At 41.3% G+C, this 26,336-nt stretch overlaps 2 long non-coding RNA genes across 8 annotated transcripts in view; both read right to left on the bottom strand.

The window, feature by feature from the left end:
* LOC147374071 (uncharacterized) overlaps positions 1-26,336 on the bottom strand; it is a 191,897-nt gene that overhangs the window by 101,100 nt on the left and 64,461 nt on the right. The window lies entirely within an intron of this gene.
* On the bottom strand, positions 8,601-25,605 carry LOC147374072 (uncharacterized). Its single transcript, XR_015162405.1, has 2 exons — positions 13,959-25,605; positions 8,601-12,880 (listed from the first exon to the last, which is right to left on the bottom strand). It is a non-coding gene; the product is annotated as an uncharacterized LOC147374072 (long non-coding RNA).

Raw genomic sequence — 26,336 nt, 5'->3', positions numbered from 1 at the left:
ACAAGGCCCTGCACCGACTGTAGCCGCATGGCCTCTCTTTCCACCTCTGCTCCCAGCACTGACCACCTTGCTGCTCCCTGAGGCACCAGGAATTCTCATGTCTGGAATTTTTTTTTCCTCAGGATTCACTTGACCTCCTACACATAAACATGTAGGAGGGGCACTTTCCCAAACACTCACTGAAATCGCAGCCCTCTTTTTTTATGGAACTTAATGGCAAAAATGAGGCAGGGAACATTTGTGACCAATATATCTGTTTTCCGGTGTAATTAACCTCCTATATGCAAATTATTTAAAATAACTTGTTCTCAAGCTTACCTGGTTTGTCCACAAACAAGCAGATGCAGGCAGGTGCTCAGATCAGGTAAAGTTTTTAATGTCATAATTTTTCTTCCTTCTGGAGTGAGCCAGCTCAAAATTGCTAGAACATACAGCCATGAACTGGCAGTAGCCAGCATTGTGTGAGATAATGAATCTTACTCAAGGGCATCGTAGATGTTCTGCAAGCTCATGCAACATTCATGGAATTGGGGCCATTTTCGGCCGGGAGAGTCTAATAACAGTTAGGAAACCTGAGACGTGGTCTCAAAGAAAATTAAGTTAATGTTTTTATACTCTGATCTCATGAACACCTAAATCTTTGTTATGTGTTTAACTGAGAAATTTGGAAGGCTTCCTGCAGCATGCATCTGTACAGCCTTTAGCACTATTGCTGCTGCCCCTAAATTCTAAACGTTCTTCCAACCATGGAGAAAAATAGGGGGTTCACTGTTCAAACCCATGCAGAATTTCTTCCTGCAGACCCCTTCCCTCCCTGCCACACTCCCACCCAGGGAGTTCAAAAATGGCAAAATCCCTCCCAGCTGCAATGGCTGTTCTCCAATGGCTCACAGTGCTTTCCAGGGAGTGCTCTTGCTGCTATTGCTTTTTTCTACCCCTTCTTCCTGCCTCCCACTTTTGCCAGGCCACACAGCCTGCAGGATCTTAGTTCCCTGACCAGGGATCGAAGCTGGGCCACAGCAGTGAAAGCACTGAGTCTTAACCACTAGACTACTAAAGAATTCCAGCTTTTCTTGTTTACAAATCTGTATGTAGGAGACTTGATGCTTCCGTCTTTCCTTCCTCCTCCCACAACCCTCTGCAACCGCTGATATCCTACAGACTATGTGAATGATGGAGGCTTATCTTCACCTGCTTGTGTTTTGGGGTTTGTGGGAGACCCTTTACACTGATTTCATTGTATTAATACATATTGTGCCTTCTATTTTGAATCTCCCTCTTTCACATAGTTTTTTAAATCATTTTTTAAAAACTAAAGTATAGTTAATTTACAGTGTTGTGTTAGTTTCAGCTGTACTGCAAAGTGATTATATATATTATTATATATATGTATATTCATTTTCAGATTCTTTACCATTATATGTCATTAAACAATATTGAATCTAGTCCCCTGTGCTATATGGTAAGTCCCTGTTTTCTTCTCTCATATCTTGTGGAAGGATTAATTATCCAGATTTAATTCAAACTTGAAGAGGGCGAAGAAATTACTTGCCCAGGTCTCATAGGTTGTAAGCAGTGGATATGGTATTTGGACATTTTTTTCCTAAAATTACTCAAAACTGCATCTCTTATTTAGTTACTAATATTGCTATTATTAACCTTGGCATTGGATGTGTCATTTACTCTCTCTGGGAAAATGATCATTCTTTTTATGTATCCCCTTGCTCTTTACTTCTATTTGATGCCTTCTGTTGCTCTCTATGTGCTCTTTGGAGAAACATACTCATTTTGGTAATTTCATCAGTCACTTCTGTGAAAATATTTCTAACTGTTCTCCCACCCCCAAACTCCTTTCCTTTAACCCTGAACCTCAGATCTTATGCTACCTTTGAAACTTGTGCATAGGGACTTCCACATGACCTGTTTTAGACTCAAATCTTAAAAACAAACGAAAGCAAAATGAAGTGGCATTGACCAGCACCCCCTTCCTGGGCTCTGTCACTAAGCTTCCACTTGCCTGCTTGAGTTCACACCATCTGCCCCATTAAGAAGGGGTTCTCAGTAGAGTTGTCACAAGTATTACAAAGCGTTAGCAACAGCTGGTTAAGCATATTTATGCTACAGTAGAAACATGAGGGTTGGATACAATAGCACAGTATGGGTTATTTTTTTTTGCAAAGAAGACTAATGGGTAACAGATGTGGTACATGATGTTTCAGTGCTAGAGACTAGCGTGACCTGGGCACGCCTCAAAGGTGATACAAACCCAGCTCCAGTGACAGGGCAATAAAAATCAGAGACTGAGCAATACCAACTCTATAAAATCTGGATAAAAAACAGTGGGGTGTGGGAGTGAGGAGATGTGAGATACTCAGAAAGGCGCTGACCTTCTCTTTGCCGCTGTGTCCTCATCTACCATATCGATGGTGATAGCAGATACTTCAAAGGCTTGTAATAGGGATTAAATGAGATAATGAATGTAAAGTTCAGTGTCCGAGAATTATCATTACCACCTTCCCCCTCAGCATCTGTATATTTTATAAGATTGAATGTCCCTTGAAATTGGTGGTAATTTGGGAGAAAGTATGAAGCAATCAAAAAGAAAAATGGGTTTTATCCGTTTACCTAGGAAATATTTAGCAAGAGCTTTCCACAGGCTAGACAGCATTGAAGATACAGCAGGAAACAAGACAGGAAAGGTTCCTGGCCTCATGGATAATTTGTTCTAATGAAGGCAGACAGAAAATAAGCCAAGAGTTAGGTGAATGAAAAATATCAGAATGTGATATGCATCCTGCAGATAATTAAAACAGATTACTCTGACAGTGACTGAGTGGATACTTTAATTTGGGTGAACTTGAATGATAAGCAAGAGACCATCCCATGAAGATCGGAGGGTAGAGCAACCTGGACAGAAGAGTCAGCAGGGCGAAGGCACTATGGTAGGGAGGCACTGCAGATGCAGAGGAGGTCAGTATGGCATCTACAGGTGGGGAGAGAGGGAACTGATGTTTGATGAAGTCAGAGAAGTGGGCAGGGGCCAGGTCCTACAGGGCTTTATTAACCAGGGCTAGGAGCTTGGATTTACCCCAAATAAGATGGGGGAAACAGAAGAGTTGGTATTGGATTAGTTTTCTCAAAGTCAACAACTATATAACTGGAAAAGTATATGAAACAATGACTTTCAGACATTGGATAAAAAACAGAGCAAGACTTGGAGTTCTGAGGGAAAACATGAAGTGAGTCTCCTGATCACCTTGGCTGTCTGTGTGGTGAACTCTTTGGGACATAGTGGAGGGAATTAGAGCACGAACAGAGCACAGCAGTGGCATTGAGCTGTGTGGACAGAGATCAGAGTTTGGCGTTGCTTGGGCAGCTGGAACTTTATAGGGCAGAGTACCAGAAAGGAAAGAGCTGTGCCAAGGAGGAATTCCAGGAATGTGCACAGGCGTCCTCTGAACGCCTGTGTGTGTCTTAACATTGGTCAAATGTTAAGACACACACAAAAAGGGGAAGACTGTATATGCTCTGTCTGAGTATAGCTCTTGGAAACCTGTGCACTGAAAAGAGATTTCAAAGGGTAAATAGCACCCTGAAGAATAGATAAGTCCTGTATAAGGGAAGAAAAAAAAAAAAGAGGTTAGTTAAACTGAAATTTAGAGAGAAAAAAAAAAAAAAAAAAGAAAGGGAGCCTTAGTGCCTTGTGTTGTTGTTCAGTCCCTGAATCATATCCAACTCTTTGAGACCTCATGTACTGCAGCATGCCAGGCTTCCCTGTCCTTCATTATCTCCCTGAGCTTGTTCAAACGCATGTTCATTGAATCGACGATGCCATCCAGCCATCTCATCCTCTGTCACCCTCTTCTCCTCCTGCCCTAATCTTTCCCTGCGTCAGGATCTTTCTAATAAGTCGGCTCTTCACATCAGTTGGTGAAAGTATCGAAGCTTTAGCTTCAGCATCAGTCCTTCCAATGAATATTCAGGGTTGATTTCCTTTAGGATTGACTGGTTTGATCTCCTTGCTGTCCAAGGGACTCTCAAGAGTCTTCTCCAACACCACAGTTCAAAAGCATCAATTCTTTGGCACTCAGCTTTCCTTATGGTCCAACTCTCACATCTCTCAATGACTACTGGAAAAACCATAGCTTTGACTATATGGACCTTTGTTGGCAAAGTGGTATCTCTGCTTTTTAATACGCTGTCTAGGTTTGTCTTAACTTTTCTTCCAAGAAGCTGTCTTGTGGGATATTATAAAGCTATTTTACATGTGTGTAATTGGAATGCAGGAGGAGAAGAGAGATATTTGAGGAAATGATGCTAAAACATTTCCAAATTTGATTAAAAAAAATTATCCCACAGATCCAAGCAGCTCAAAAAACTATAAGCAGGAAGAAAATCTGATCTAAGCACATGACAGTCAAACTATTGAAAACCCAAGAGAGAGGAAATATCAAAAGCAGCTGAGACAGAGAGAGAGAGAGTCCACTGCAATTAAACATATTTATTCAACATTTTGTGTGAGTTGAGTCCTTGTGTGTACTTGGCTACAGTGATAGAATGGTAAAAAGCCAGAACATTTCCATGTTCTCATGAATTCTACTGTTGAGGAGAGGAAATAGACATTAAACAGATAAGCAAGTAAGTGGTGACATTCGTGCTAAAGGAGAGGTGTTTGACAACATACTTATGGAATTTAGGTTTAAGTGATTCTGAAGAAAGTGAAAGTGTTAGTTACTCAGTCATGTCCAACTCTGTTTGACCCCATGGACTGTAGCCTGCCAGGCTCCTCTATCCATGGACTTCTCCAGGCAAGAATACTGGAGTCGGTTGCCATGCCCTTCTCCAGGGCATCTTCCCAACCTAGGGATGAAACCTGGGTCTCCTGCATTGCAGACAGATTCTTTGCCATCTCAGCCACGTGGGACGCCCAATGCTGAGGAAATGACTTTTAGTCAGAACCCTGAAGGTTGAAGAGAACATGAATGAAGATGAGGGAAAAGACCATTTCAGCAGAGAAAATGCGAAGACTCAGAGAAGGAAAGAGCAGGGTATTTGAAAGGTTGCAAATAAGCCAATGAAGCTGGAGTGGGGAAACAGAGATAGGATGCAAGACAGAAGGAGAGATTAAAAGAGAATGAAGGACTGGGTAGGAGTCAGAATATGAAGAGATTGTATTTCCAGTTGGCAGTGAAACAGTGGGAATCCAATATAAAGCTTTAAGCTCTTTAGTGCAGTGTATTGATATGTTAATGCACTTTATTAACTCACTGTATTAAAAATATATTATTAATACCCTATATCTAAATATGTATTAGAATACCATATGTTTAATACAATGTAAAAAAATCTGAAAGAACTGATTCCTGGCAGCTTCATTGATTGTTGCAGGCCAAAGTTTGTAATTAACTCATCCTGATCTTTTTTAAGATTCATGGAGTACCACCATGGAGTACTGAAGTACCGAGGCAGAAGTCCAGCTGGAGACTGCAGTTGAATCTTCAAGCTAGGAATGGTTTGGGGGAATCTCAGACCCCATATCTTGGGAGCTGAAGGAACCACCTGGGAAGACTGCCCTGCCCATTAACACAATATCCTCTATCTTTGATCCAATTACTGAATTAGAAGGGGGAGTGTTTAAGACGGATGGAAGTTTTTAACATTAATCACTATCTAATGATGGCAAAGCCTGGGAGATGTCAGGTTTTATTTGATAGATTTATCCTGAAAGTGATATGTACACTGACAGTCAGGAAATTAATGGTTTGACTTTATGGAGGACTGACAGGATAAACTAACTCTGACAGGCTAAATTAAGGAGAGTCTGTTACAGAATGTAAAATGCCAACTTCATATCTTGAGTGTAATGCTATAGAGGTTTTTGGTACTGATTTCTAAGCCATGCACAAGTGTTTAAATAAATGAAAATTCAGGAGCGGACACTGCCTTGAAGAGATGATATTATAGCAGAGCAATGAATGAATAATTTACAAATGGCATCTTCAACCATGTGAATTTTTTTAAAAATGCACAGATTTATAAACAGAATCAAAAAAAATAAAGCAAAATGAACTGCTTTTAGACTTGTATTTTCAGTGTGTAAATATAAGTTCTTTGAGTCAGAAATTTGTCTCGTGTATCTTTGTATTCTTAATGTTTAGCACACAAAGAAGTATACAGCTGGCACTCAATAAATGTTAGCTGCAAAAATGTATGACATCTCAATAAGTATTAGTGAATGACATTAGATAATGAATAAACATTTGCTGTTTTCTGATTCACAAAATACTAGGTTATAAATATTTTATGTATAGGGTAAGTTGTAGGAGTCCATGGAAAATGCACACTTCAATAAACTACTGATGTTTAGGATAATTTGGATAAAATGTTTTAATCAGAATGATACAATGTTTTTCAGAATTTCAGAGTCAACTGGATGGGACTAAATTATCAGTTTTTCTGTACAAAAGAGATACCAGTTCCATCTTTCCTTCTTTTTAATTTTTATGATATTATTTTCAATGTGTTTCTAAAGAGAAATTTTGTAGCAAAATGTGATTCATTGATTGAGTTTGAGGTCCTGTCACATTTTACCCTTTGTGGTTTTTGCCATGAGGCAAAACTATAGTTTCCTTCTGAGGCCATTACTTGTACTGACTCCAATTCATCCAGCTTGAATTTTGACAAAAATAGAGTTTTCCATTAATTTTTAGTAAAACAAATTTTATCATATGCAGTTGGAACTACTGCTGACTTTATTTTGTGCTGAAATTTTTCTTCCAATAATACTCATCATGAATTGGAGAAAAATTTAAAAATTGCTAACAATACTGTAAAATGTTGAGATGTAGAAAGATCAGAGTAGGAATGAGATGGGAGTGGTTACAGTAAGTATGAGAAGAGACAGGAGATCGGAGAGAGAGGCAGAGGTCAGGAAAATGATGATGGCTTCATCAGACTAAAAAGTTTATTTTTTGAGCTCTTATGGTCAGCACCCTCAGATTTCATTGAGGATTAAGTTAATCCCATATTTTCCATAAGTAAAAATCAGATTAATCTACTAGGAAATTTCATAAATGCTGGATCATAATCTTCTTGCAAAATTTTATAATAGCTTCTTATCTTGAATAAGGTCCCTCTTCTGAAGCTCCTCTTCCAAACATCAATACCCTAAGCACAATTCAGAGGTGAGGACCTGACCGTTAAATGCAGGAGCCACTTTACCTGAGGTTGGAGACAGAGCCTGAGAGTCCTGGTGTACCACCTTCTATCCTGATCTATTAAAATAGTCATTTTCTGGCAGATTACTATGAAAGCATTACTTTTCCATATATATATATATTTACTACAGACTTCTTTATGAAATGTTTATTCAAATCACTTGCCTATTTTTACAGTGGGTTTTCTGCCTTTTAAATTAATTTATAGGTGTTCTTTATATTTTTGGATATTAGTCTTCGGCTTATTACATCTTCCAAGCTGTGGCTTATCCTTCTACTTTCTTTATATGATGCCTTTTGAGGAACAGAATATAATTAATATACTCAAATTTAGCCATTTTAGCCATTTTCTTTGATCGATTCTTCTGTAAAAAAACACATTTTCCTATTCCAAAGTCATGAAATTATGTTTCTTTAGTACATTCTAAAAGTTTTATTGTTCTGCCTTTCACATTTAGGATTTTAATCTGCTTAGAATCAATTTTGCATGTACATTATCTGGGAGAGAGCCAGTTTTCTTTTTTTTTTTTTTTGGTGGCACAATTTTCCCAAGTCTATTTATTGAAAAGACCATCTTTCTTTGCCAATTTTCACTAATTTGTGATGCTGCCTCTGTCATTTATCATTTCCATATCTAGGTCTCATTTTTGTGCCCTTTGTTGCTCTTCACTGCTTTTGCATCACAGAACTATCTCTGTCCCCATCTTCCTTCCCAAAGTAAATTCTTTAGAATTCTTTAGTTATTTTGTTTGGGATTCATGGGGATTATTCATCACAAAGTATATTTTATCAGAAAGATATTAAATGTTTTCATCTTTTCCTCTTTTTAGAATGGGAAGACTTTAGCACATATGTAAGAGAAAGCATTAGCGAAGAAGAAGCTGAAAATACAGAAGAAGGTTGATAACTAATGGGCTGAGGTCCCTAAGGAAGGGGCAAAGCATGGACCTATTTCACAGGCAGGCCTCAGCTGGAGGAAGAAGGATGGGTGTGGATGTTGCTGAGGAGTGAGCAGAAAGCTAATGGTTTTTTATTGACAGATTGAAATTCATCAGCGAAAGAAATGGATCATTCAGCGACTGCTGTGTTAGGTGTCAGTAACAAAGTACTGAGAAGAATACACATACTTCTTGCCTTTGTGGAGCTTACATCTCAAAGTGGGGAGACAGACAATACTTAAGTAACAAAAACCAAAATAATCACCAGTTGTGAAAGTGCTGTGAAGAAAACATACAGTATACTATAACAAAGAATGGGGTGGTTAAATTTGGCATTTGGGCATTTTTGTGTGGTGACTTTTAAGCTGAGATCTAGAAGACAAGAAGTCTGGTGCCCTGGAAGAACCTTGCAGGAGAAGGGAAATACAAACAAGTATTTATTTATTTATTTATTTTTTTAAATTTTATTTTATTTTTAAACTTTACATAATTGTATTAGTTTTGCCAAATATCAAAATGAATCCATCACAGGTATACATGTGCTCCCCATCCTGAACCCTCCTCCCTCCTCCCTCCCCATACCATCCCTCTGGGTTGTCCCAGTGCACTATCCCCAAGCATCCAGTATCATGCATTGAACCTGGACTGGCATCTCGTTTCATACATGATATTTTACATGTTTCAATGCCATTCTCCCAAATCTTCCCACCCTCTCCCTCTCCCACAGAGTCCATAAGACTGTTCCATACATCAGCGTCACTTTTGCTGTCTCGTACACAGGGTTATTGTTATCATCTTTCTAAATTCCATATATATGCGTTAGTATACTGTATTGGTGTTTTTCCTTCTGGCTTACTTCACTCTGTATAATAGGCTCCAGTTTCATCCACCTCATTAGAACTGATTCAAATGAATTCTTTTTAATGGCTGAGTAATACTCCATTGTGTATATGTACCACAGCTTTCTTATCCATTCATCTGCTGATGGACATCTAGGTTGCTTCCATGTCCTGGCTATTATAAACAGTGCTGCGATGAACATTGGGGTACACGTGTCTCTTTCCCTTCTGGTTTCCTCAGTGTGTATGCCCAGCAGTGGGATTGCTGGATCATAAGGCAGTTCTATTTCCAGTTTTTTAAGGAATCTCCACACTGTTCTCCATAGTGGCTGTACTAGTTTGCATTCCCACCAACAGTGTAAGAGGGTTCCCTTTCCTCCACACCCTCTCCAACATTTATTATTTGTAGACTTTTGGATCGCAGCCATTCTGACTGGTGTGAAATGGTACCTCATAGTGGTCTTGATTTGCATTTCTCTGATAATGAGTGATGTTGAGCATCTTTTCATGTGTTTGTTAGCCATCTGTATGTCTTCTTTGGAGAAATGTCTATTTAGTTCTTTGGCCCATTTTTTGATTGGGTCATTTATTTTTCTGGAGTTGAGCTGTAGGAGTTGCTTGTATATTTTTGAGATTAGTTGTTTGTCAGTTGCTTCATTTGCTATTATTTTCTCCCATTCTGAAGGCTGTCTTTTCACCTTGCTGATAGTTTCCTTTGATGTGCAGAAGCTTTTAAGGTTAATTAGGTCCCATTTGTTTATTTTTGCTTTTATTTCCGATATTCTGGGAGGTGGGTCATAGAGGATCCTGCTGTGATGTATGTTAGAGAGTGTTTTGCCTATGTTCTCCTCTAGGAGTTTTATAGTTTCTGGTCTTATGTTTAGATCTTTAATCCATTTTGAGTTATTTAATACAAAGCCTGCAGTGGGAAAGAGCCTTGCATGTTCTAGGAGTTTTCAGAAAGTTGAGATGATTAGAGACAGTTAGAAGAAAGAAAGGTGGAAGGTGAAGCTGAAGAAGTGCCAGGGATAAAATCATCTGGGACTTGTATTTTTGTCCAAGTAAAATGAGTAATCATTAAAGGTTTTTTAAGCCAAAAACTGACTTGATATGACTGTCCTTCCCAAACTGGATCATTTCTTTACTGCTCCCATTCCACTCTGTCCCAAGGAGGTCCAATTACTAATCTAGCACATAGGCTTCTCTATACATATATCATATACATGTGTATTTATAAATATATATATATATTTATGTACAAATTATGTACACACATATATATATGACATATTTGTATATATTATGCATACATATTTACACATACATGTATGAGGTATTTCTTAGGTTGTTTCTAAAATACAGTATCATGATATTCATCTAATCTTTTATGTATAAGTTGTATGTTTTGTTGCATCCTGATTTTCCTATTCAATATACCTTATGAAAACTTCATCAAATCTCTCCTATGTCAATTTATATAGCTATTATTCTTTCTTTTAACAGCTCCAATATATTAAGGATTCCTCTATGAGGTGGTGATTTTGTTTCCTTTGGGGCTGCTACAAAAATGCTGAAATAAGAACTCCTAAACACAGAAGATTAAAGGCAGGAAGAGAAGGGGATGACAGAAGATGAAATGGTTGGATGGCATGACTCACTCAATGGACATGAGTTTGAGCAAACTCTGGAAGATAGTGAAGGACAGGGACGTCTGGCCTGCTACAGTCCATGGGGTTGCAAAGAGTCTGACATAACTTAGCAAACTGAACAACAACAATACATATATTTTTATATATTCAGACTGATGCATCTACAGGATATGTTCTCAGGAGTAGAACTGGTTGACCAAATATATATGTAGTTTTTACATGAAGATGTTTTCAGGTTCTTTTTGAAAGTTCTTAGTAGTTAAAATTTCTACCAGTAATAAATGAGAGTACCCTCTCCCAATATCCCCATTTTGTCTCTCTTTTTTTCCTGTCTGATGAGTATATGTGTGTGTGTACATATATATACACACACACATATGTGTATGCATGTATAAACTTTGGTATTTTATAGTGAACTTGGCACCTGCTTACTAATTAGACTTTCTCTTCTTTAAATTCTTTGTTCTTTTGCCCATTTTACTAATATTTATTTGTCCCCTTCTTGTCATTTTGAGAGATCTGTTTATATAATGACATTAAATGTTTGATCTGTACATTGCAATGTTTTTCCAGACTTTTTTTTTGTTTATAGTGACTTTATAGTATCTTTATGGCTTCCCAGAAAGCTCAGTTGGTAAAGAATCTGCCTGCAATACAGGAGGCCCCAGTTTGATTCCTGGTTTGGAAAGTTCCCCTAGAGAAGGAATAGGTTACCCACTCCAGTATTCTTGGGCTTCCCTGGAGGCTCAGACAGTAAATAATCCACTTGCAATGTGGGAGACCTGGGTTCAATCCCTGAGTTGGGAAGATCCTCTGGAGGAGGGCATGGCAACCCACTCCAGTATTTTTGCCTGGAGAATCCCTATGGACAGAGAAGCCTGACGGGCTACAGTCCATGGGATGACAAAGAATTGGACATGACTGAGCAACTGAGCACAAACTTTCTTCTAGATCAGTAATCAGCTGGCCAATGCAATTCTCTTAGTGCAATTCCCAATTTTTGTCATATATTAATTTTTCAAATATGCTGACCTCTATTTCTGGAATCTATTGTGTTCCACTGATTTTTTTTCCCCACTATGTTCCATGATCCATTTGTACATTGATTTGATCACAGTGGCTTTCATTCTAATATATCTTGTTCTATTCCTTCTTGATCTTTTGTCTAAGATCAAGTTTCTAATATATCCTGTTCTATTTTAAAGCATGTTCTAATATCTAGTGAGACAAATTTCCCTCAGGACTCTTGTTATTTATATCTTCCATAACTGTATTATTCTTGGGCATTATCTGTTTATTAAATTCCCAGCCTATTTCCCTCATAAAATATGGTATTCTAATTGGAATATTAAATTTATAAGTTAATTTGAAAAATTATAGTTTAGAAATATTTTCTTATCTAAAAACATGGTATGGTTTCTGTTTTACTTAGATCTTATTCTTCAACAATATTTTACAGTTTTAATCAGGTAATTCTTGGGCCTTTTCTGTAGAATTCATTATCAAATACTTATAATTTGAGTTACATTTATGAAATTATTCTCTCATTTCAATTTCTAGGCATTTATTGCTATAATTGGGGAAATTTTCAAATATTTCTCTTATTTCAGGGAACTTAACAAATGATACCATTAACTCTATTATACTTAAAGTTTCTTAGGAGTGTGTTTGGACCAAGCTGTTGACTCAAGGAGATGAGAGAACGATGGGTAAGGAGTCTGTGAGCCTGAGTACTGTGTGCTGTGTTCCAGCAATCATTTTGGGAAGGGTAACTCCTTAGATGGAGAAGGCAATGGTACCCCACTCCAGTACTCTTGCATGGAGAATCCCATGGACGGAGGAGCCTGGTAGGCTGCAGTCCATGGGGTCGCTAAGGGTTGGACACGACTGAGCGACTTCACTTTCACTTTTCACTTTCCTGCATCGGAGAAGGAAATGGCAACCCACTCCAGTGTTCTTGCCTGGAGAATCCCAGGGACGGGGGAGCCTGGTGGGCTGCCGTCTATGGGGTCGCAGAAGAGTCGGACACGACTGACGTGACTTAGCAGCAGACCCTTCGATGAAAAGAGCGTCCTGGTTGAGGTCTATTGGTTTCCACTCTTAAGTGCAGGTGCAGCTCCAGGCTGGTCAGCCCCAGGCTTGTGCATAAAAGACTGAGCTTGGACGGGGACGATGACCCTTCCAAAAAGGTTCAGGGGTCCTTACCCACTCTGATGCTCTCATCTTAGGCCGCATACCTGTTGGAGAGGGTTGTGAGGATCAGGAAGCTTCCAGCAACTTCAGAGGATGTTGCTGCTGTGTCTGCTTCATATCCCAGCTGTGCTGACTTTCTTTCCACAGAACCTTGACTGAATTACCCAAGTGTTGCTGGTCTCTGTTAATGCATGGCTGTTCTAATTTGTCAATTGATTTTTGTACAAGATCACATAAAGTTATCTTAAATACTGATTTTTTCATTACTTACATCCTTCTTATCTCATCTAAGACTTTCAACCTTAAATTCCTTGAGGTCTGATTTTAACACTGCTTTCTTTCTCTTTGTATTGGCCTAGTATTTCTGCACCTAGTATCTCTACTCTCAACATTCCTTATGAATTGGCTTAATATATGTTATTTGTGACTTCATCCAATTTATAACCAAATCTGGTCATTTTTCTATCCTAATTTAATTTTGAATCAATTCACTGCTCCCCGCCCATCACTGTCACTCACCTGGATGTCTGCAGTGCAGTAGCCTCTTAACCAGTCCACTCAGTCCCCTTTGCACTACCTGTCCATAAAATATCTTCTCCTCACTGCGGGCAAAATGACCCTTCAAAATGCAAATCTGATCCTGTCTCGCCTCCTACCTCCTTGTCCCACTTTTCACATTTTCTAGGACTTCCCTTTGGCTTTAGAACACAGCCCTGCATGTTTCAGGGCCCATGGCCCTCTGCAGCCTCACCACGCATGCTCTGCCCTGTCTCTCGCTCTGTGCTCCACACGTGAAACTCCCTTGTCTGTTCCATGTACACTCCTGCCCAGAGTATTTGCACAGGGAATTCATTCTGCCTGGGAGCCCTTGCCTCCTTCCCTTCCCACTTCTGCTAATCAAGACTCCAGCTCATCCTGCAAATCTCTGCCCCAGAATTGTGCCTTCAGGAAAGTCTCCCCTGACCTTCCTGACCTCTTCAGATCCCTACTCAGCCCCCTCATGACATGGGCCTCCTCCCTGCAGCACTGGACACAGTGGCTGTGCTCCAGTCCCTTGGGTGGTTATTGAATAAGCTCTGTTCCTACTCTGGACTCTGAGTCCCCTGAGGACAGGGAGCATACCTGCTTGGGCTCCGTCTGTATCCCTGCTTGGAGCATATTGCCCGGCTGAGAGTTGGCATCCCAAGACTGCTTGTCGGATGGCTGCATGAACAATGAGCAGCTGTGTGAACTCTTTAAATCACATTGGAATGAAGGAGGCTCTTGGGACCACGGTGCCAGCACACATCCAGCTGGTGGCCCTCCCAGCACTAATCTGCCTCCTTCCCAGAGCCAAGCAGCTGTAGGGATGTCTGAGGCTGCAGACTCTAGGGTCCTGAGGAGGAAAACCAGTGCAGGACACTCCTTTGTGGGCTGGTTGAGAGCCTGGAGACAGCACTGGAGGAGGCTGGGAAGATGTGATTCTAGGATGGGCTTGACACAGAGAACTCCATATTTTCACAGCTCTGTGAGAATGTGCCTGTGCTCCCTGGCCACAACATGTCAAGGAGGAACTGGCATGGTTGGCAGAATTTATCCCATGCTGAAGTGTTGGAAAGAGAGGAGCCCTTCAGTCAGAATGACTTCCATCCACTCCTTGTCAGAGGCCTGGTAGCCTATCTGCTGGAGGCACCATCAACCCCCATGGAAGAAATATTTTTTGATCTACCACTTGCTGAAGTGCCACAACTTAGAGAATTTGAGCAACTATTTAAGAGCCCCTGTGAGCTGACAAAGAAAAAGAATCCCTCTGGGGGCCCTGCAGCCTAAAAGGGAATCTTGACCTCAGCAAAAAGAACCATGCTCAGCAAACAGAACTGAAGGAAGAAACAGACCAATGTGAAGGCAAGTAAGGGTGAGACCACCAAGGAATGTGAGGACATAGCAGACTTTCTGGAGCTAAAAGATGATGATTCCCCAAATAAACAGTTGAGTAGATTTGTTAAATGAGAGGGGGTTAGTCTTGGGACAGAAATTAGTATGCAAGGACTCTTGGAAGTAATAATTCTCAGTGTGGAGCAAAAATACAAACAGGTAATAAACCACTGGGTAAAGTAAGAGAGTTGGAAAACTGACCCAGAAAATCTAATATGTAGGTAACAAAAGGAGAGAGAGAAATAGATGGAAAGAATAACAAAGATAGTTAAACTTTGCAGATGGGTAAGTGGAGTCCAAAAAGTCAGTTGTTTAAAATGTGCTGCTGCTGCTGCTAAGTCACTTCAGTCGTGTCCGACTCTGTGTGACCCCATAGACGGCAGCCCACCAGGCTCCCCCGTCCCTGGGATTCTCCAGGCAAGAACACTGGAGTGGGTTGCCATTTCCTTCTCCAATGCATGAAAGTGAAAAGTGAAAGTGAAGTCGCTCAGTCGTGTCCAACTCTTAGCGACCCCATGGACTGCAGCCTACCAGGCTCCTCCGTCCATGGTATTTTCCAGGCAAGAGTACTGGAGTGGGGTGCCATTGCCTTCTCCTGTTTAAATGAGGTGAGCATTATTATGTTAACTATGAGACTTCTAAGAGATGGCAGGAAGGTGGCTAAATAGACAAGTCTGGAGTTCAAGGGAGCTTTTCAGGCTTTTAGACATTAATATGTGAGTTATTGCACAGTTGATGTGTGAGCAATAATGAGATCAGAGGGAGTAGGGTAGGGAAGAAGTGGAGAGGGTTAGGATGGAGCCTTGTGTAGTGCTAGTATTTAATGGCCAGGGAAGGAGGTGATTCTGAAAAGCAGAGAGTCAAGAAGTGGGCCAAACAGTTATAAGTAAAACAGGAGATTGCTATGTCTTGGAAATCAAGGTGGTGGCTGTAGTGATGGAGAGGAGAGGTTGGGTTTGAGGGAGATGCATTTTGAGATAGAATAGGCAAGACCTGCCAATGGATAGGAATCAGGGATGGTTTCTAGGTTTTAAACTAGTATATCTGGGTGGATGATGTTGATGTTTCCTATTTACTATTACAGTGAGATGAGGAGGGATAGACTTGAAAGTAGAAATCAAGTTCTGTTTAGGTCATGCCAAGTTTGAGATGACCATGGGACATTCAATGGATGTATGAGATGAGTAGCTTGGAGCACAGACAAGAGATCATGGCAATAGGTATAGATTATAAAATCTTATCATCAAGATGGCATGCTGGACTATATTAGCCCTAGAGAGAATGAACATGGTTACTTACCGAAAATGAGAGTCAAGGTAGTAGAGTAGGGACTCAGTGTACTGATAGCTTGTCAAAATGGTGGGAGAATTAATTGATGAGGGATCCATAAGGAATTTCATTGCCTGGAACAAGCTGAAGACTTCCTTTCAGTTTCTCCTGTGTGCAGAGCTGTGTCATTTTCTCTGCTGGACTCAGTAGTCTGGAGCTAAGCATGGAGACCTTAGACTTTTGGGCTCCAATGTTTTCCCTGTCTCATGCATCTGTTTTCTTGATTTCCCACACCCAAGTTGCAGGCTTAGATCCTGCAGAGAACTGACTGGGAAGAACCAGGTGAAATCTATATGACCTGCAGCATTGCTGGAGGCTCAGATCTTCCTACCTGAAGGATGTTGGCACAGGCCTGAGTCAAGCCTGAGCTTATGGTGCCCATTGGAACAACTACCACTGGAGTGGATTTCTTCAACCCTAATAGCCAATCCTGCTTTTCTCCCTCATAGTCACTTTTCCATGCTGCCAGAGTCCTGGATTCCTGAATTTCTGATTCATGGTCAGGCCCATCTAACTCAGGACTTAACATTATCTCTCATATAGTCTCCGTCAAGTCTCACAGTTGAATTTCCTGCTTCTAGTTCCTTCCCTCTCCAATTTGTCTGCTGGTTACCAGATTCATCTTTTTGAATTATAGCTCTAATCCAGCCTTGCTCTAGCCCCAACACCTCTAATAGCTCCCTATTTATAGAGCAGTGATTTTCAGTCTGAATAGCAGCGCCTTAGGGGTTCACAGAGATGGGAGTGGATGTGTGGGCTGGGAGGCGTGCTTCCCCCTTGTCCCACCTGATTATCTCTGTGCTTATGGCTGTTTTACATATCAGCCCCTGGTGTATCATTATGGGCTTTATAGAACTGAAATTCATTATTTCCTAGAGAATGGAGCAACCAGAAAGCAAGGCCCTTCAAAAATCTAAGTTTCTAAGTTCAATTACATTTCAGACTATCTTATTCACTGATCTCTTTTCTATATTCCCTTGCTCTAGTTAAAAGGAGTTGTTCTTTGTTTTTTAATGTTTTTTTTTTTTTTTTGCATTCTGTTTATTGCATTGTAAATTAATTCCTTTCACTTCGAAGAATGGGCTTTAGAATCAGACAGATACATGCTGAAGTCTTTGGATTTACAATGTGAAATTAGACAAGTTACTTAATATCTTTATGCCTTTATGTATATACCTTTATATGGTTTTCTGATCTGTAAATGGGAAGGAGTATTAGTGCTCCTCTCATAGAACTGTTTAAAAGGTTGACACTGTATACAAAATTAGCACAGTGCCCAGCTTATAGCAAGCAATAAATTACTGTTATAAATATTATTATGCAACCTATTATTTTCATTACTTTGAATTAAATCCAAGGGTATCAATAATATAAAAAGCAACTCTAAATTTGCTTAAGAGTAAATCTCAGTATAAGGCTGCTTTAGATTTGAATCAAAAGCTGGGTTAAGTCATCTATATTGTCCAGTTGATTTTGATTTTTTTTTTCATGGCAAAAAGCACTAAAAATATTGACTAATATAATGAGATGAAAGAACAAGCTTAAAAGTAGCTGTTCTTAATACTTCATGCATTTGCTCATGTTATATCCTTCACTCAAATTGCCTCCCATCCCCAAATTCCAAATCCTACTCATCTTTTAAGGATCAAATGGTCCCTTCCTTCTACAGGAACTGTTTCTGGAGCTCCTTCAGTTGGAATCTTCTCTCCTTCCTCTAGACTCTGAGGACACTGTTATCTGCCTCAATTAAGGTTTTTAGTGTTAGTTACTCAATCATGTTCAACTCTTTGTAACTCCATAGACTGTAGACAGCCAGACTCCTCTGTCCATGGAATTCTCTAGGCAAGAATACTGGAGAGGGTAGCCACTATCTTCTCCAGGGGATCTTCCCGACCCAGGGATGAAACCCAGGTCTCCTGCATTGCAGGCAGGTTCTTTACTGTCTGAGCCACCAGGGAAGCCCATTATGGTTTTTAACTTCTATCTTATTTCTTGGTAACATGCATGAATGCATTCCTCCAACTTGTGGTACCAAGAGACTCACATGTCCTTCAACCACAAATGTTCATGAAGCACTGTTTTGAGCCAAACACAATTCTAGGTGCTGCTGAAACAGCAGGAAGCAAAACAAAGCCCCTGCCTTTGTAGAACTTACATTCTGGTAGGGGTAAGAGGTAACAAACTGGTAAATACGTAATGTCAGATGGTGATTAGTTCTATGGATAAAATCAGAGAAGAATGGGAAGCAAGAGAATCCTGGAGGTGGGGAGTGTTCTAAGGTCATGAGGGAGCACCTCCTGGGGAAGAGCATTTCAGGCATAGGGATGAGCAAGTGCAAAAGCCCTGAGGTAAAGCACACCTGAGGAACAGCAAAGAGGCCAGCCTGCCTGGCACTGAGTGACCAGAGAAGGACTGACAAGAAATGAGGTCAGGGAGAGGAAAATGTAAGAGGGATGCTAAAGACTAGCATAAGGATGATGGTTTTTACTCTTTTGTTTATCCAACTAATTGCTGTGCATCCGCCATGTTCAAATGGGCAGAAAGTCTGTCTCACTGTTGAGGGCTCACTTCTACTCAAAATTGTTTAACAGCTGAGGACTTAGCTCTGCTTGCCAGTGGCAGGAGGAGAGGTCACTCGGTCAGTCCCGCACCACTGTGGTTTGGTTGTTCCCACACAGGGTCATGATGGGACTCTTGTACCAGGCAGCCTGATGGATGCTCTTGCACTGTTGTGGCCATGCCTCCACTGGTCCAAATCCCTGCTCAGGCCGTATGTGTGCCTGCTAAGTTGCTCCAATCGTGTCCAACTCTGTGCATGACTTAAGCGACTTAGTACTCAAGCCATGTGTATGCTAAGTCGCTTCAGTTGTGTCCCACACTTTGCAACCCCCACGGATTGTAGCCTGCCAAGGTCCTCTGTTTGTGGAATTTTCCAGGCAAGAATACTGGAGTGGGTTGCCATCCCTCCCCCGAGGATCTTTCTGACCCAGGGATCTTATGTCTCCTGCATTGGCAGCTGGGTTCTTTCTTTACCACTAGCGCCACCTGGGAAGAACTCAGGCCATAGCGGGACCCTTGAGCTGAAATATCACAGGTCTCAAATGTCACAAACACATGTTCAGCCATTGTTAGTAAAGCATGACCACCTTGGCAAAGGGATGGGCTTGGAGAAGCCTCCTACCATGACCACAAACTGGCCTGGCCCGTACCTCACTCTCCATACTAATGTCTAGGCATCAACTCAGCAGAACTTGCCTCCAGCAGAGTGACCCCCAGCACCTTCAGGAGTTAAACTGAACTAAACTTGTTCTGTAGGAATGCACAAAGCCATGGACAGTAAGCCTCATCTCAGGGTGACGTCACCCCTGACAGAGGAGGAGGCTGGCACACTATTTAGATTCTGTTCATCAAGCATCTCAAGCTTATTTCTTTCACCTGAGGGAGATGAACTGGCAGGAGGAATCTGCCTGATTTACTCGAATAACCTTTGCAGCACCCAGTTCAGTAAACGGCTCTCAGAAAGCATTTGGGGAATGAAATCTGATATACTTTAAATGACCAAATCAATCTTTCATTTGTTGTGAAGTGTTTTCAAATGGGTGACTGGTGAGATAATGATTTTCCTATTCCTCTCCAAGCAGCTGGTATTTGTGGACTGATAGGCATACAGTAGTGTTTTCAAATTTTATACACACAGACTCTGCTAGACCTGATCCTCTTGTGTTTTTGTTACCTGATCAAGAGACAGCCTTGATTTCAGAGATATGTGTCAATACATGATATCTGTTTTTCTCTTTCTGACTTATTTCACTGTGTATGACAGTCTCTAGGTCCATATGTATGTGGAATCTAGAAAAAGGATACTGATGAACCTTTTTGCAAAGCAGAAATAGAGACACAGGCGTAGAGAGCACATGTATGAACACCAAGTGGGGAAAGTAGAGGGTGGGATGAATTGGGCAATTGGGATTGACACATATATGCAACTATATATAAAATAGATAACTAATGAGAACCCACTGTTTAGCATAGGGACCTCTACTCAACACTCTGTGGTAACCTGCGTGGGAAGCAAAAATCCAAAAAAGAGGGATATATGTATATGTTTACATGATTCACTTCAGTTAGCAGAAACTAACATAACATTATAAATCAACTATAGTTCAATAAAATTTTTTTTTAAAAAAGGGACAGTCTTGAAAGTTGGCCAGGAAGCAAGGAATGGGGAGGGAGACCAAAGAGAAGTATCCATTTGCCATTGGTGAAAGGGGAAGAGTGAGAGAGAAGCCCCGTAAGGGCAGGGGAGCCTGGCTCTCACCAAGAACCAGAACACAAACAGCCAGAGACCCAGGGTCAGGGCTGACAGAGGGGCTGGGAAAGCCATGTCTTAGAGTCTCAGCCGTGCCACTTCACATCTTGATTTCAACTGGCTGGGAAGTCCAAGTACCTGCTGTCTTTACTCCTCGCTGCAGACAGCCAGGGCAAACTGGCCTCCAAAGACTCCAAACAAACCAGATCACAGAGGAGAGAGAAAACATTCACTTCCACAGCCCTCCAGGGACTGCCATCATTCCTTTAGAGAGGCCTGAAAACCTGGATTTATCTACTGAGCAATTTTCTCTTTAAGCTGTCCCCTGGTGCTCCATTAATTAGCGAGTCTCTTATTTAAACCCGCTGGCTCTTCGTCCTCCTGCCTGTGTTCCTGCAGTGAAGTCTTACTATTGAACTGGGTGCCTCTCGGCAGTTTCCATGACTACCAGCTACAATAGCTCAGGTGAAAGTTTGTGCTCTCACTCTAGGCTCTGGGCGAGAGAAGCAGGGTGATGAGACAGACAAGCTCTTATTCAAACACAAATACCCTCAACAATAGCTCCACAAATTACTGTGTGAAGGAAATTGATTTGCACAAATGCTTTTTGAGTTGGGTCTGACACAATCGCCTCCCCCACGCCCCTCTTAGACTCATGTTTCCATATCATTTAAAGAGTATTTTCCATTTACTCCTTTATCTTAACTCTCTTCTTTTAGATGTCAGCTTCTGGTAAAGAAATCAGAATTATGATCTGCTAATCTCCCTGATGTTCTATTAATTTAAAATTAATCACCTTTTCTAATTAGTGATTTTTTTTTTTTTTTACTATAAATCCCCTCCTCTCAATACCCGCCCGATACACACACACGCATACACAAGCAACTCCAAGACTGGCCTAGATTAGGCTATACTGAAACCTTTGTTCCTACCTTTGATCACATCAAATCACTTGGTTCCTAGGACAATTGTCAAGCAGAGCTCACACCAAGGCCCTGAGCATGTGATTCTATGCTAACTTCCAAAGCGAGTGCTGGCCCAGAATCTGAGGATGATGCTTATCCTCCCTGACTACTGCAAGGAAGGTTCTCTTGTCTTTTTCTGAAGTGCTGCTGCTGAAGCTGAAGACCCCACAGCATAGACTCTGTAACACAGACAGATGAGTAACTGTGTATGCCTCTCCACTGGGCTCATAACCCTCACTCAGCAGTCACATCTGTGAATCACACCAGTGAAAGTGGGGCTTTACGGGAAGCGAACACCTGCTAGGAAAACAACCAGCACTGCCCAGTCACTCCGACATCACGCTCAGATTGCTTCCTCCCTCAGCCGAGTCACTGGGGGAGAAGAAGCGGTCCCTGAGTTGGCATTTAGGGTATGATTTCAGGGTCAGATTCTTCAATCTGTCCCTGAAGAGTGGAAAGCCTGGTGTCCAGAGGACAACGTACAGACACCCATAGTGTCTACCCTCTGTCATCCTCACATTTGATCCACTCTGCTCTTTCAATGCTATTTCTGGATGATTATACATAAGTGACAGCAGATAGTGTTAGGGGTAGGACAACTGCAGTGTCACAGTAGTAAGTGTAACATCCACCCAGGCAGGAAGACATCATATGTGGTTAGTGTGACCTTTGGCCACCACTGACACTTTGGGACTCATCGTCAGACCTAAGGGACCAGGCTTTCAGAACACAGTATATGTGGCTTCTACCGAGCCTTTTTAGTGCTTGTTAGCTGCTAAGGGATGTGATGTATTGCTTTTGTCTAAGTGAGTCTAGGGCTGACTTACCCATCAGGCACAATATACAGAGTACCCAGGGCCCAGGATACTTTCTAGGAGCCTGTGAAAATGCTCTAATTTCTTTTAAAGTTAGAAGAAAAAAAGAAATCTTAATCAGCTTGGATTATGTTCATCTTTAACTCAATGTAATCATATCACTTTAAATGCTTTTTATGGAAGAAAGGGGCCATGAAGGCAAATACTCTTGAGCCCCAAGAGTCATAATGCAGCTCCCAAGTCTGCCACTTCTAGGGAGGAGGGTTTTTGAACAACAAATCACACTAACGACACAGCATGCAACAGTGGTTTATAGAACCAGCAGTCAGGGCTGAGTATAAAGCTATTTGTCTTTCTGAACTGTGTACAGAGTAAGTGAGTGTGTGTGTGTATAATTTGCTGAAGATCTATGAATGAAGATCTATGAAGCTGCATTTCCACATCTCTGCCCTTGGTCCAGTAGCTTTCTTTTAAAATTTTTCTGAAAATTTAAGAACTGTCCCTTACTTCCTAGGACATTCAAGAAACGAAGTTGGCAATTTCTCATTATGAAACAGTTCATGTCCCCAGCTCCTTGGAAAGACTGGAAGGATGCTTCTGAATGCCGGCTATTTTAGCTGAGAACGTTAATCATGCTGATTCTGCTGTCAGTTGAGGTTACACCATCTGATCTTCCATTTCCCTTGTCATAATCATTTATGTTCTACCCCTTGACATGACACATAAGTCCTTTTTTAAATTATATTACATATTAAACACACCAGAACACACTAAAACCCTTCATTACCCAGTAAAATATAAAGTGGGTCCATCTTGATCTTCCCTGAAAAGCATCTAGATACTGAAGCACCTAAAGGCCCAGATGAAGGAACTTCTGCCGCAAGACAATGAGAAGGTACGAATGCCACAAAGGTCATAATAAGGCTGCAAGGAATTTAAAGGATTCCTTTTAAAATTTTTTTTGCAGAAGAACGGTCTGGAAGATTGGTTCCATTCAGTACATGGAAAAAAGGAAAACTATTTCATTGAAAATTTCCATGTGCCAGGTCCTATTCTGGGTTCTCTACCAGATTATCTTCTTTGAGCCTCATAATGTCCCTGTTATCTTTGACAGGTAGAGAAATCATCTTTTGAAGAGTTAAGTGACTTGTCCTAAGTCACAGAGCTATTAATGGGTAGAAATGTTTAGATCCAGGTGCATGTTTGATCAGAGAAGGCAATGGCACCCCACTCCAGTACTCTTGCCTGGAAAGTCCCATGGACGGAGGAGCCTGGAGGGCTGCAGTCCATGAGGGTCGTTGAGGGTCAGACACGACTGAGTGACTTCACTTTCACTTTTCACTTTCATGCATTGGAGAAGGAAATGGCAACCCACTCCTGTGTTCTTGCCTAGAGAATCCCAGGGACAGGGCATCCTGGTGGGCTGCCGTCTATGGGGTCGCACAGGGTCAGACATGACTGAAGTGACTCAGCAGCAGCAGCAGCATGTTTGATACCAGGGCCCACGATCCTCTGGCCACACTGTGGGTCAGTGAACTTTTTCTGGGCCTGATATCAACTTTTTATGGGCCTGATATCAACACTGCTGGTATAGAAGGAAAGCCATCAGAGACAATATGTGAATGAATGGTCACCACTGTGTTTTCATCAACATAAAAGATTATTTACAAAAACAAGCAGCAGCTGGATTTGACCCATGAGCTATAGTTTGCCAACCTCTGCTTTACACCACGTACCAGGTCTTAACCCTGGCTGCCACTGGAATTGTTTGGAAGCTTTAAATACTCTTTATATGCAGGACTCATTCTATAACAATTAAATGAGAATAATTTGTAAAGAAAGCTTCCCAAGTAATTCCTATGAGGAATCGCAGTTGAGAACACTGATCTACAGCTTGTTCACCAATAAAGGCAGCTAAGTTATGACACTAAAAACAAGTTGAAACTTACAGATAATCCCCTTCATCTATCCAAATTTAGTTCTTCCTTCAGGAGCCAACCCAAATCCTACCCCCTCAGTTATATCTTTCCTGTCTTGATCAGAAAAATTGAGTCCTCTCTCATCTGAATTCCTAGAAGAATGTGTTACAGAATTAGTCCCAATGCAACATGTTTTGTATCAGTCTCAAGGTCTATATATTCAAAGCTATGGTTTTTCCAGGTAGTTATGTATGCATGTGAGAGTTGGACCATAAAGAAAGCTGAGGGCAATTGAATTGATGCTTTTGAACTGTGGTGTTGGAGAAGACTCTTGAGAGTCCCTTGGACTGCAAGGAGATTAAATCAGTCAATCCTAAATGAAATTAACCCTGAATGTTCATTGGAAGGACTGATGCTTAAGCTGCAATACTTTTGCCACCTGATGTGAAGAGCTGACCCATTTGAAAAGACCCTGATGCTGGGAAAGATTGAAGGCAGGAGGAGAAGGGGATGACAGAGGATGAGATGGTTGGATGGCATCATCGATTCAATGGACATGAGTTTGAGAAAACTCAGGGACATAGTGAAGGACAGGGAAGTCTGGTGTGCTGCAGTCCATGAGGTCACAAAGAGTCAGACACAACCGAGCAACTGAACAACAATAGTCATTCAGTTTTCTACTACTAAACATCCATGTGGGGAAACACTGTCTTCCCATACAGCCTGTAAACTGTGGGTTTATGGCTTGAGTCATATTTAGCACAGGACCAACTACAAAGTTGGCACTGGTCGACACAAGAAATTTTCTTAAGGGAGACAGAAATCAAACTCAGGGGATTTGAAAATAGATTTGAAAATGGATATAGTGTGGTTCAGTTCAGTTCAGTTCAGTCACTCGGTCATGTCTGTTTGCAAACCCATGAATCGCAGCATGCCAGGCCTCCCTGTCCATCACCAACTCCCGGAGTTCACCCAAACTCATGTCCATCGAGTCGGTGATGCCATCCAGCCATCTCATCCTCTGTCGTCCCCTTCTCCTCCTGCCCCCAATCCCTCCCAGCATCAGAGTCTTTTCCAATGAGCCAACTCTTTGCATGAGGTGGCCAAAGTACTGGAGTTTCAGCTTTAGCATCATTCCTTCCAAAGAACACCCAGGACTGATCTCCTTTAGAATGGACTGGTTGGATCTCCTTGCAGTCCAAGGGACTCTCAAGAGTCTTCTCCAACACCACAGTTCAAAAGCATCAATTCTTTGGTGCTCAGCCTTCTTCACAATCCAACTCTCACATCCATACATGACCACTGGAAAAATCATAGCCTTGACTAGACGGACCTTTGTTGGCAAAGTAATGTCTCTGCTTTTGAATATGCTATCTAGGTTGGACATAACTTTCCTTCCAAGGAGTAAGCATCTTTTAATTTCATGGCTGCAGTCACCATCTGCAGTGATTTTGGAGCCCCAAAAAATAAAGTCTGACACTGTTTCCCCATCTAATTCCCATGAAGTGATGGGACCAGATGCCATGATCTTCGTTTTCTAAATGTTGAAGCCAACTTTTTCACTCTCCTCTTTCACTTTCATCAAGAGGCTTTTTTAGTCCCTCTTCACTTTCTGCCATAAGGGTGGTGTCATCTGCATATCTGAGGTTATTGATATTTCTCCCGGCAATCTTGATTCCAGCTTGTGCTTCTTCCAGCCCAGAGTTTCTCATGATGTACTCTGCATAGAAGTTAAATAAGCAGGGTGACAATATACAGCCTTGACGTACTCCTTTTCCTATTTGGAACCAGTCTGTTGTTCCATGTCCAGTTCTAACTGTTGCTTCCTGACCTGCATATAGTGTGGTAGACTTTAGTAATTTTCTAGATCTTCCCCCTTACCCCAATTCTACTTCTTCAATCTTCCCCACTTTAATTAAAGATCTTGGAATTGAGCTTAACCATTCTCTTTTCTCTTAGATCAACATCAAACTCAGATAGCATAAACTGGTAATTCTACCTTTAGCACAGGCACAAAGTCTGATCTCTACTTACTGTCTGTTCTGCTGCTTTCCTGGTCCAAGTCACCATCTCTCACTTGAATTTTCACCAAACCCTATTGTCTTCCTGATGTTGCCCCAAGGTCCTCCTCTGCCTAATCTCAACACAGCATCCAGAGTGACGCTATTTGAAAAGTTTATCTGCTTCAGAGAGTGCAGTGGTTTTCATTTCACCCAAAGTAAAAACCAAAGCCCCAGTAAGGCATGCCA

This window comes from Bos grunniens, chromosome 4 (genome assembly GCF_055505025.1).
Source record: "Bos grunniens cultivar Pamir isolate PY7600 chromosome 4, Bosgru_T2T1.0, whole genome shotgun sequence".
NCBI classification, from domain to species: Eukaryota; Metazoa; Chordata; class Mammalia; order Artiodactyla; family Bovidae; genus Bos; species Bos grunniens.
Note: the sequence above shows the minus strand (reverse complement) of the source record. Positions and strands in the feature narration are given on the sequence as shown.